Source organism: Hordeum vulgare, chromosome 4H (assembly GCF_904849725.1).
Source record: "Hordeum vulgare subsp. vulgare chromosome 4H, MorexV3_pseudomolecules_assembly, whole genome shotgun sequence".
NCBI classification, from domain to species: Eukaryota; Viridiplantae; Streptophyta; class Magnoliopsida; order Poales; family Poaceae; genus Hordeum; species Hordeum vulgare.
In genome coordinates this window covers 526130400-526144041 of record NC_058521.1, presented here as the reverse complement: position 1 = coordinate 526144041, position 13642 = coordinate 526130400, and positions in this window count along the sequence as shown.

Sequence of the window (13642 nt, the reverse complement as noted above, 5' to 3'; positions counted from 1 at the left end):
TAGAAAGTGAGGATTTGATCGCCGAAAGTGTTTTGGGCGTCACTGGTAATGTACCAGGACCACCGGAAGAGTTCCGAGGGTCCACCGGGAAGGGCCACAAGCCCCAAAGGGGTATATGGGCCAAAAGGTGGGTGAGAACCAGCCCATATATGGGCTGGTGCGCCACCACCAGCAGCCCAAGGCGCAAGAAGAGGGGAGGTGGGCTAACCCTAGGCGTGGTAGGCTTGCCCACCCTAGGGCGCCACTCCCTCCACCCCTTGGCCGCCGCCCCTTGCCCTAGATGGGATGCCGCACCCCTTAGGGTGGGAAACCCTAAGGGTGGGCACCCTCACCCATCTCCTCCTATAAATAGTGGAGGGTTTGGGGCTGATTTGAGACAACAATTCTCTCTCTCTCGGCACAGCCCTACTCCTCCTCCTCGTCCTCCGTAGTGCTTGACGAAGCCCTCTTGAAGTACCACGCAGCTCCACCGTCACCACGTCATCGTGCTGCCGGAGCTTTCCTCAACCTCTCCTCTCTCCTTGTTGGATCAACGCATTGGAGACGTCACCAGGCTGCATGTGTGTTGAACGCGGAGGCGCCGTTGTTCGGTGCATAGATCGGAATCCACCGCAATCTGAATCGTTGCGAGTACAACTCCATCAACCACGTTCTAGAAACGCTTCCGCTTAGCGATCTTCAAAGGTATGAAGATGCTCTACCCCTTTGCCCATTGCTAGTTTCTCCATAGATAGATCCTTGCATGACGTAGGATTTTTTTTCAAATTACTACGTTCCCCAACAGTGGCATCCGAGCCAAGGTTCTATGCGTAGATTATATGCACGAGTAGAACACAAAAGTTGTGGGTGCTGATTTTGTCAATTGCTTGCCGTTACTAGTCTTATCTTGATTCGGCGGCATTGTGGGATGAAGCGGCCCGGACCGACTTTACACGTACTCTTATGTGAGACTGGTTCCACCGACCAACATGCACTTGTTGTATGAGGTGGCTAGCGGGTGTCTGTCTCTCCCACTTTAGTCGGATCGGATTCGATGAAGAGGGTCCTTATGAAGGGTAAATAGCATTGGCATATCAATGTTGTGGTTGTCACGTAGGTAAGAAGCGTTCTTGCTAGAAACCCTAACCAGCCACGTAAAACTTGCAACAACAATTAGAGGACGTCTAACTTGTTTTTGCAGGGTATGCTATGTGATGTGATATGGCCAAAAGGATGTGATGTTACATATGTGATGTATGAGATTGATCATGTTCTTGTAATAGGATTCACGACTTGCATGTCGATGTGTATGACAACCGGCAGGAGCCATAGGAGTTGTCTTAATGTATTGTATGAGATGCAATGCCATGTGATTACTTTACTTTATTGCTAAATGTTAGCTATAGTAGTAGAAGTAATAGTTGGCATGGACTTCATGGAGACACAATGATGGAGATCATGGTGTCATGCTGGTGACGATGATGATCATGGTGCCCCGAAGATGGAGATCAAAGGAGCAAGATGATATTGGCCATATCATGTCACTATATGATTGCATGTGATGTTTATCATGTTTTACATCTTATTGCTTAGAACGATGGTAGCAAACATAAGATGACCCCTCATTAAAATTTCGAGATATGTATTCCCCTAAGTGTGCACCATTGCGAAGGATCGTTGTCTCGAAGCACCACGTGATGATCGGGTGTGATAGATTCTAACATTCGCATACAACGGGTGTAAGCTAGTTTACACACGCAAAACACTTAGGTTGACTCGACGAGCCTAGCATGTACAGACATGGCCTTGAATACGGGAGACCAAAGGTCGAACATGAGTCATATGGTTGATACGATCAGCATGGAGATGCTCACCATTGATGACTAGTTCGTCTCACGTGATGATCGGACACGGGCTAGTCGACGTGGATCATGTAACACTTGGATGACTAGAGGGATGTCGATCTAAGTGGGAGTTCATTAGTAATTTTATTAGATGAACTTAATTATCATGAACTTAGTCTAAAATTGTCTTTACAAATATTGTAGATCCAATGGCCAACGCAAATGTCTCATTCAACTTCAATGCGTTCCTAGAGAAAACCAAGCTGAAAGATGATGGGAGCAACTATGTGGATTGGGCTCGTAAGTTAAAGCTCATCCTCACTGCTTCCAAGAAGGCATATGTCCTTAATACACCGCTAGGTGATCCTCCCGTTCCCGCGGCACACTAGGACGTTAGGAACGCCTGGCAGTTATGGAGTGATGACTACTCTCTGGTTCGGTGCGGCATGCTCTATAGTTTAGAACCGGGGCTCCAAAGGTGTTTTGAGCAACACGGAGCATATGAGATGTTCGAGGAGCTGAAACTTGTTTTTCAAGCTCATGCCTGGGTCGAGAGATATGAAGTCTCCGACAAGTTCTTTAGCTGTAAGATGGAGGAGAATAGTTGTGTCACTCACCACATACTCAGAATGTCTGGGTTGCACAATCGCTTGACTCAGCTGCGAGTTGAACTTCCGTATGATGCGGTCATTGACACAATCCTCCAGTCGCTTCCACCTAGCTATAAAGGTTTTTTGATGAATTACAACATGCCAGGGATGGAAAAGACTATTCCCGAGTCGTATTCAATGTTGAAATCTGCGGAGGTAGAAATCAAGAAAGAACATCAAATGTTGATTGTGAATAAGACCACCAGTTTGAAGAAAGGCAAAGGTAAAAAGAACTTCAAGAAAGACGGCAAAGCAGTTGTCGCACCTGGTACAGTTGTTGGGAAGAAGCCAAAGAAAGGACCTAAGCCTGAGACTGAGTGCTATTAATGCAAGGGAACCGGTCATTGGAAGCGGAATTGCCCTAAGTACTTAGCGGACAAGAAGACCGACAACGTCAAAAGTATATGTGGTATACTTGTTATTGATGTGTACCTTACCAGCGCTCGTAGTAGCTCCTGGGTATTTGATACCAGTGATGTTGCTCACATTTGCAACTCTAAGCAGGAAATACAGAACAAGCGTAGTTTGGCTAAGGACAAGGTGACGATGCGCATCGGGAATGGTTCCAAGGTCGATGTGATCGCCGTCGGCACGCTACCTCTACATCTACCTTCGGGATTAGTTTTAAACCTTAATAATTGTTATTTAGTACCAGCTTTGAGCATGAACATTGTACCGGGATCTCGCTTGATGCAAGATGGCTACTCATTTAAATCTGAAAATAATGATTCTTCTATTTATATGAGTGGTATGTTTTATGTCATGCCCCGCTGGTCAATGGTTTATTCTTGATGAATCTCGATCGTGATGTTACACATATTCATAGTGTGAGTACGAGAGGATGTAAACTTGATAATGATAGTCCCACAAACTTGTGGCACTGCCACCTTGGTCATATCGGGGTCAAACGCATGAATAAACTCCATACATATGGACTTTTGGAGTCTCTTGATTTTGAATCATTTGACACATGCGAACCGTGCCTCATGGGCAAGATGACCAAGACCCCGTTCTCCGGAACAATGGAGCGAGCAACCAACTTATTGGAAATAATACATACCGATGTATGCGGTCCAATGAGCGTTGAAGCTCGTGGTGGCTATCGTTATGTTCTCACCCTCCTGTTGACTTAAGTAGATATTGGTATGTTTACTTAATGAAGCACAAGTGTGAAACCTTTGAGAGGTTCAAGGAATTTAAGAGTGAGGTAGATAATCAATGTGACAAGAAAATAAAGTTTCTACGATCTGATCGTGGAGGAGAATATTTGAGTCATGAGTTTGGCACACACCTAAGGAAATGTGGAATTGTTTCACAACTCACGCCGCGTGGCACACCGCAACGTAATGGTGTGACTGAACGTCGTAATAGCACACTATTGGATATGGTACGATCTATGATGTCACTTATTGATTTACCACTATCATTTTGGGGATATGCATTAGAAACTGCCGCATTCACTTTTAATAGGGCACCGTCTAAATCCGTTGAGACGACACTGTATGAATTATGGTTTGGCAAGAAACCTAAGCTATCATTTCTAAAAGTTTGGGGTTGCGATGCTTATGTGAAGAAATTTCAACCAGAGAAGCTCAAACCCAAAGCAGAAAAATGTGTCTTCATAGGATACCCTAAGGAAACTATTGGGTATACCTTCTATCTTAGGTCCGAATACAAAGTATTTGTTGCCAAGAACGGATCCTTTCTACAGAAAGATTTTCTCTCGAAAGAAGTAAGTGGGAGGAAAATAGAACTTGATGAGGTAATTGTACCTCCTTTTAAACCGGAGAGTAGCACAACACAAGAAAATGTTTCTGAGGTGCCTGCACCGGCTAGAGAAGAAGTTAATGATGATTATCATGAAACTTAGGATCAAGTTGCTATTGAACCTCGAAGGTCCACAAGAACACGTTCCGCACCAGAGTGGTACGTTAACCCTATCATGGAAATCATGTTGTTGGACAACAGTGAACCTTCGCACTATGAAAAAGCGATGGCGGGCCCGGATTCCAACAAATGGCTTGAGACCATGAAATCTGAGATAGGATCCATGTGTGAGAACAAAGTATGGACTTTGGTGGACTTGCCCCATGATCGGCGAGCCATAGAAAATAAATGGATCTTTAAGAAGAAGACTGACGCGGATGGTCATGTGACCATCTATAAGGCTCGACTTGTCTCTAAGGGTTATCAACAAGTTTAAGGGATTGACTACGATGAGACCTTCTCACCTATAGTGATGCCGAAGTCGGTCTGCATCATATTAGCAATTGCCGCATTTTATGATTATGAAATATGGCAAATGGACGTCAAAACGGCATTCCTGAACGGCTTTATTAAGGAAGAATTGTATATGATACAGCCGGAAGGTTTTGTCGATCCTAGCAATGCTAACAAGCTATGCAAGCTCCGGTGCTCCATCTATGGGCTGGTGCAAGCATCTCGGAGTTGGAACATTCGCTTTGATGAGGTGATAAAAGCGTTTAGGTTTGTGCAGACTTATGGAGAAGCCTGTATTTACAAGAAAGTAAGTGGGAGCTCTGTAGCATTTCTCATATTATATGTGGATGACATATTGTTGATGGGAAATGATGTAGAACTATTGGAAAGCATAAAGGCCTATTTGAATAAGAGTTTTTCAATGAAGGACCTTTGAGAAGTGCTACTGCAACAAAAGACCTTCCAACGGCGCCAGAAACAAGCGTGCTAACGGCAGACTATTCTTGTCTTGATACTCCTCGGCAACGGCACCAGGAATCTTTTTGCTATGGCTACGCCTTTAGGGACTTCCTTGGCAAATATGCAAAGGATTCACCCCTGGCCTTGGAGCCTTGTGTTGGTGTTCCCTCAAAGCGGAAAGGTTGATGTAGCATAGTGGTGGTAAGTATTTCCCTCAGGTTTGAGAACCAAGGTATCGATCCAGTGAAGGATTGTCACAAGTACCTGCACAAACACAAAGAGCTTGCACCCAACGCTATGAAGGGGTTGTTAACCCCTTATAGATTGTTTGCCAAGTGAGAACTGACAGCAAAAAGAAACAAAGCAAAGTAAAAGCGAAAGTGGAAACGATAGGTGTGAATAGACCCGGGGGCCGTAGTGTTCACTAGTGGCTTCTCTCATGAAAGCAAGTAGACGGTGGGTGAACGAATTACTGTCGAGTAATTGATAGAACCGCGCAAAGTCGTGACGTTATCTAAGGCAATGATTATATCTATAGGAATCACGTTAAAAACAAGTAGACCGATACTTTATGCATCTACTACTATTACTCCACACGTCGACCGCTATCGAGCATGCATCTAGTGTATTAAGTTCAAAAGAACAGAGTAACGCCTTAAGCAAGATGACATGATGTAGATGGACAATCTCATATCTATGATAAAAGCCCATCTTGTTACCCTTGATGGCAACAACACGATGCGTGCCTTGCTGCCCCTTCTATCACTGGGAAAGGTCACCACACGGTATGAACCCAAAACCAAGCACTTCTCCCATTGCAAGAATCATAGATCTAGTTGGCCAAACAAAACCCAAGACTCAAAGAGACTTACAAGGATATAAAATCATGCATATAAGAAATCATCAAAGACTCAAATATATATCATAGATAATCTGATCACAAATCAACAATTCATCGGATCTCGACAAACACACCGCCAAAGAGGATTACATCGGATAGATCTCCATGAAGATCATGGAGAACTTTGTATTGAAGATCCAAGAGAGAGAAGAAGCCATCTAGCTACTAACTACGGACATGTAGGTCTGAAGTGAACTACTCACGAGTCATTGGAGGGGCGATGATGTTGATGTAGAAGCCCTCCAACTCCAAAGTCCCCTCCGGCAGGGCACCGGGAATGGTCTCCAGATGAGATCTTGCGGAAACGGAATCTTGCGGCGGCGGAAAAGTGTTTTCGTGGATTCCCCCATTTTTTCTGTATTTTAGGGAATATATAGGCGAAGGAGCTAGGTCACGGGGGCGCCAGGGAGGCCACAAGCGTGGTAGACGCCGCCCCCTGGTGGCGGCTACAGGGCTTGTGGGCCCCCTGTGGCTCTCCTGCCTTGGCCCTCAAGTCCCCTGATCTTCTTTCGTTCTAGAAAAAATTATTTCGGGGATTTTATTCCGTTTGGACCCCGTTCCAAAATCAGATCTGAAAAGAGTCAAAAACACAGAAAAAACAGGAACTGGCACTTGGCACTGAATTAATAAGTTAGTCCCAAAAAAGATATAAAAGGTACATAAAACATCCAAAGATGACAAGATAACAACATGAAACCATCAAAAATTATAGATACGTTTGAGACGTATCAAGCATCCCCAGGCTTAACTCCTGCTCGTCCTCGAGTAGGGAAGTCATAAAGAATGAATTTTTGATGCTTTCATGCTACCTAGCATAGATGTCCTTTGTAATTCCTCTTATGTGACGTGAATGTTCAGATCCATTAGATTCAAAACACTAGTTTGCTATTGACGTGCAAATATTAATACTTCAAGAAAACTAGCAAGGTAATCATGAACTTTTAAAATAACAAGGCCAAAAGAAAGTTATCCCTACAAAAGCATATAGTCTGGCTATGCTCTATTATCCTTGAACAACGAATTTAAATCATGCACAACCCCGGTATTGGCCAAGTAATTGTTTTCAACCTTTACTTTCTCAAACCTTTTCAACTCTCACGCAATACATGAGCGTGAACCATGGTTTTAGCACTATTAGTGGTGTGGAGTGTGGTGGAGGTTGCAAGACAAACAAGGAGAAGATGGTCACATTAACTAGGCATATCAATGAGCTGTGGAGATGCTCATCAATATATATCAATGTGAATGAGTAGGGATTGCCATACAAATGATGCACTAGAGCTAAGAGTATGGGAAAGCTCTTAAAGAAAACTAGTGGGTGTGCATCCAACTTGCTTGCTCACGAAGACCTAAGGCAAATTTGAGGAAGCCTATCATTGGAATATACAAGCCAAGTTATATAATGAAAATTTCCCACTAGCTATATGGTGGTGACAAAACGAGAGACTCTCAATCATGAAGATCATGGTGCTTAATAAGCACAAGTGTGGAAGGATAGTAGCATTGTCCCTTCTCTCTTTTTCTCTCATATTTTTGGTGGGCTCTTTGGCCTCTTTATATATATATATATATATATATATATATATTGGTGGGCATCTTTGGCCTCTTTTTGTATATGGGCTTCGCTGGCCTCTTTTATTTGCTCACATGGGACAATGCTCAATCAATGATGATCATCACACTTACAACTCAAAACTTAGAACAATGATGACTCTATATGGAATGCCTTCGGTAGCGTACCGTGACAATGATCTAGCATGGCATGGACATTAATGGAAACATCATGCTAGCTATCTTACGATCATGCAATGGCAATGTAGACGTGGTGGCACATGTCATGGTGGTAGTTGCATGGCAATATATCTCGGAATGACTTTGAAAAAGCCATAGTAGGTAGGTATGGTGGCTGTTTTGAGGGAGGCTAATGGTGGGTTTTGTGCACCGACGAAAGTTGCACGACACTAAGAAGATAGTGATGGTGGAAGGTGAAAGTGCATCTAAACCATGGACTCAACATTAATCATGAAGAACTCATATACTTGTTGCAAAAGTTTTAGTAGTAGTTGAAACAAGTCATTCAACGCATACTCCTAGGGGAAGGGTTGGTAGGTATAAACCATCACGTGATCCCGACCGCCACACAAAGGATGACAATCAATAGACTAATCATGCTCATACTTCATCACATAGCGGTTCACCATACGTGCATGCTATGGGAATCACTAACTTCAACACAAGTATTTCTAGATCCACAACATCTTACTAGCATAACTTCAATATTACCACAACCACAACTCAAAACTAATTGAGATGAGTCAAACTTCTCTAACTATTCAATGCACATGAAGGTGGAAGTTTTCATATCCCTTTGGATAACTACCCCTTTTTAGACTACTTTCAAAGCATAGATCAACTACCAAGCCACGCACTTTCGTGCTCTAAAAGATATAAGTGAAGCACATAGAGAAAAATCAACTAGCTCTAAAAGATATAAGTGAAGCACAAGTGAGCTGAATTGTCTACCAAAGGATATAAGTGAAGCTCGACAAAATCATGGTGAGTGCATGTCTCTCTCTCTAGGTGTGCAGCAAGGATGATTGTGACACAACAAAAATAAAAGACTCCTACGATACAAGACAATCCAAGCAAAACACATAACATGTGGTGAATAAAAATATAGCCCCAAGTAACGTTACCGATGGATTGAAGACGAAAGAGGGGATGCCTTCCCGGGGCATCCCCAAGCTTAGGCTTTTACGGCATCCTTGAATCATCTTGGGGTGCCTTGGGCATCCCCAAGCTTGAGCTCTTGCCACTCTTTATTTCTTTGTCCATAAGAACTTCACCCAAAACTTGAAAACTTCACAACACGAAACTTAAACAGAAACTCGTGATATCATTAGTATAAGAAAGCAAACCACCACTTCCTTAGGTATTGTAGCAAACTTAAATTATACTTATGTTGATGTTGGGTTACTGTATTTTCAATCTTCCATGGCTAATACCCACCGATACTATCCATAGTTTCATCAAAATAAGCAACCAACTCAACAAAAACATAATCTGTTAACAGCACACCAGTGTGTAGCAATCTGTATACTTCATATACTTGTGGTACTTCAAAAATTCTAAAAAATTACGAGAGTATGAAGAATTTTCGTAGCAATCAGCAACAAAACGAATCAACTCAAAAGCTCTTACAAAAAAATGAAAATTCTTTTCGTGAGCAGAAAGTCTCTGTCTTTTCCAGCATGACCAAACGATCATCCCCAAGACTAATCATAACGGTTTTGCTTGGCACAAACGCAAAAAGAAACACAAAAAACACAATCATAAAAGAATTATGAAAGTGTGGAAAACAAAAAACAGAAAGAAAAAGGATATATTCGTTGGGTTGCCTCCCAACAAGCGCTATTGTTTAACGCCCTTAGCTAGGCAATAGGTGATGGAATCACGTATAGTCATCTTTGGTGCTCAAACCGTAAGTAGCCCTCGTCATAGATTCATAAGGCGATCTTATTTTCTTTCTAGGAAAGTGCTCCATGCCCTTCTTTAGAGGAAATTCCAATCTAATATTCCCTTCCTTCATATCGATGATAGCACCAATAGTCCTTAGGAAAGGTCTACCAAGAATAATGGGACATGAAGGATTGCAATCTATGTCAAGTACAATAAAATCCACGGGTACATAGTTCTTATTTGCAACAATAAGAACATCATCGATCCTTCCCATGGGTTTCTTGACAGTAGAATCCGCAAGATGCAAATTAAGAGAACACTCTTCAATCTCATGAAAACCAAGAATATCACATAAACACTTTGGAATCGCGGAAACACTAGCACCCAAATCACACAAAGCATTGCACTCATAGTTTTTGATTTTGATTTTGATAGTAGGTTCCCACTCATCATGAAGTTTTCTAGGTATAGAGACTTCTAATTCGAGCTTCTCTTCAAGAGATTTCATCATAGCATCTACGATATGAGCGGTAAAGACTTTGCTTTGGCTATAAGCAGGTGGAGAGTTTGCAATGGATTGCATCAAAGAAATGCATTCGAACAAGGAGCAACTATCATAATTGAATTCCTTGAAATCCAAAGTGGGAGTTTCATTACTACCCAAAATTTTAATTTCTTCTACTCCACTCTCCACACCTTTATCATCAAGATAGGTGGACGCCGAATCATTGGGGCGTTTTCAACCAAAGTGGATTCATATCCAGCCCCTTCATTAATAGGTTTGACATGCGAAAATAAAGATTCAAGAGGAGTCACACAAAGCACTTTAAGATCTTCGTGATTTACATCACTAGAACGCACCCTTTTAAACCATTCATGCCTAGCGCGAATTTGTGTGGTTCTTTCTTTGCTCTCATTCATGGAGACACGCATAGCTTTTAAAGTTTCATCCAAGTTGATCTTGGGAGGAGCACATCTAACTTTCAAAGCATCAATATCACAAGACATCCTATCAACGCTCTTAGCCAAATCGTCTATTTTGAGTAGTTTTTCCTCTATGGAGGCATTGAAAATCTTTTGAGAGTTGATGAACTATTTGATATTACTCTCTAAATCAGAGGGTAATTTGTTGTGATTTCCATAAGTGTTGCTGTAGGAATTGTCATAATTGTTAGAGGAGTTACTAGGAAAAGGCCTAGGAACATAGTTTCCTCTAAAAGCATTGTTGTTGCCAAAATTGTTCCTACCAACAAAATTAACGTCCAAACTAGCGTTGCTACTCTCAATCAAGGAAGATAGTGGCATGTCATTAGGATCTAAAGGAGCATTTCTACTAGCAACCAAATTCATCAACTCGTCCATCTTAGCACTAAGCGAGTTAATTTCTTCTATAGCGTGTACCTTTTTGCTAGCAGGTGACCTTTCAGTGTGCCACTGAGAGTAGTTGGTCATGATATTGTCTAGGAGTTTTGTAGCGTCTCCTAACGTGATTTCCATGAATGTTCCACCTGAGGCAGAGTCCAAGATATTGCGAGATGCAAAATTCAAACCAGCATAAAAGATTTGTATAATCATCCACAAACTCAAGCCATGAGCGGGACAATTTATAATCATTAACTTCATCCTCTCCCAAGATTGTGCAACGTGTTCATGATCAAGTTGCTTGAAATTCATGATATCGTTACGTAAGGAGATAATCTTAGCCGGCGGAAAATACTTGGATATGTAAGCATCTTTGCACTTATCCCAAGAATCGATACTATTTTTAGGCAAAGAAGAAAACCAAGTTTTTGCGCGATCTCGCAACGAGAAAGGAAAAAGCTTCAACTTAATCACGTCATTATCCACATCTCTTTTCTTTTGCATATCGCAAAGCTCAATGAAGGTATTGAGATGGGATGCGGCATCTTCACTAGGAAGGCCACAGAATTGCTCTTTCATAACAAGATTCAGCAAAGCTGCGTTGATTTCATACGATTCCGCACTAGTGGCGTGAGCAATCGGAGTACTAATAAAATCATTATTATTGGTACTCGAGAAGTCGCAAAGTTTGGTGTTTCTAGCCATGATGACTTCAACAAACAAACAAGCACACAAGCAAGCAAGAAAAACGGCAAAGGAAAACGGCAAAAAGGCAAAAGACAAAAGAAAACGGCAAAGGAGAAAGGCAAATGAAAACGACAAATGTGAAGTGGGGGAGAGGAAAACGAGAGGCAACTCGCAAAAAAGGTAAATGCAAGAGATGAGTTTGGGAGACCTACTTGGATAGATCTCTCCTTCCCGGGCAACGGCGCCATAAATACTTCTGCTACTACAACAAAAGACCTTCCAACTGCGCCAGAAACAAGCGTGCTGATGGGAGACTATTCTTGTCTTGATACTCCTCAGCAACGGCACCGGGAATCTTCCCGCTACGGCTACGCCTTTAGGGACTTCCTTGGCAAATATGCAAAGGATTCCCCCGTGGCCTTGGAGCCTTGCGTTGGTGTTCCCTCGAAGCGGAAAGGGTGATGTAGCACAACGACGGTAAGTATTTCCCTCGGTTTTGAGAACCAAGGTATCGATCCAGTGAAGGATTGTCACAAGTACCTGCACAAACACAAAGACCTTGCACCCAACGCTATGAAGGGGTTGTCAATCCCTTATAGAATGTTTGCCAAGTGAGAACTGAAAGCAAAAAGAAACAAAGCAAAGTAAAAGCAAAAGTGGAAACGATAGGTGTGAATAGACCCGGGGGCCATAGTGTTCACTAGTGGCTTCTCTCATGAAAGCAAGTAGACGGTGGGTGAACGAATTAGTGTCGAGCAATTGATAGAACCCGAAAAGTCGTGACGTTATCTAAGGCAATGATTATATCTATAGGCATCACGTCCAAAACAAGTAGACTGGTACTTTCTGCATCTACTACTATTACTCCACACGTCGACCGCTATCCAGCATGCATCTAGTGTATTAAGTCCAAAAGAACTGAGTAACGCCTTAAGCAAGATGACATGATGTAGATGGACAATCTCATATCTACGATAAAATCCCATCTTGTTATCCTTGATGGCAACAACACGATGGGTGCCTTGCTGCCCCTTCTGTCACTGGGAAAGGTCACCACACGGTATGAACCCAAAACCAAGGACTTCTCCCATTGCAAGAATCATAGATCTAGTTGACCAAACAAAACTCAAGACTCGGAGAGACTTACGAGGATATCAAATCATGCATATAAGAAATCAGCAAAGACTCAAATATATATCATAGATAATCTGATCACAAATCCACAATTCATCGGATCTCGACAAACACACCGCCAAAGAGGATTACATCGGATAGATCTCCATGAAGATCATGGAGAACTTTGTATTGAAGATCCAAGAGAGAGAACAATCCATCTAGCTACTAACTACGGACCCGTAGGTCTGAAGTGAACTACTCACGAGTCATTGAAGGGGCGATGATGTTGATGTAGAAGCCCTCCAACTCCAAAGCCCCCTCCGGCAGGGCACCGGGAAGGGTCTCCAGATGAGATCTTGCGGAAACGGAAGCTTGCGGCAGCGGAAAAGTGTTTTCGTGGATTCCCCTATTTTTTTTGTATTTTAGGGAATATATAGGCGAAGGACCTTGGTTAGGGGGCGCCAGGGAGGCCACAAGCCTGGTAGCCGCCGCCCCCTGGTGGCGGCTACAGGGCTTGTGGGCCCCCTGTGGCTCTCCTGCCTTGGCCCTCAAGTCCCCTGATCTTCTTCCGTTCTGGGAAAATTTATTTCGGCGATTTTATTCCGTTTGTACTCCGTTCCAAAATCAGATCTGAAAAGAGTCAAAAACACAGAAAAAACAGGAACTGGCACTTGGCACTGAATTAATAAGTTAGTCCCAAAAAAGATATAAAAGGTACATAAAACATCCAAAGATGACAAGATAACAACATGAAACAATAAAAAATTATAGATACGTTTGAGACGTATCAACAGTCCACCCACATATCAAACTATCAAAGTAACGAACGCGAATCATATGAACATGATGAAAACTAGCGAATCAAATTGGAGCAAGTTTGAGATACCTATTCTACGCAACTCCAAACAACGTAAAAATCAACGATGATTTTTTTTCGGGATTTATAAAAAATACTGGGCCGAAGA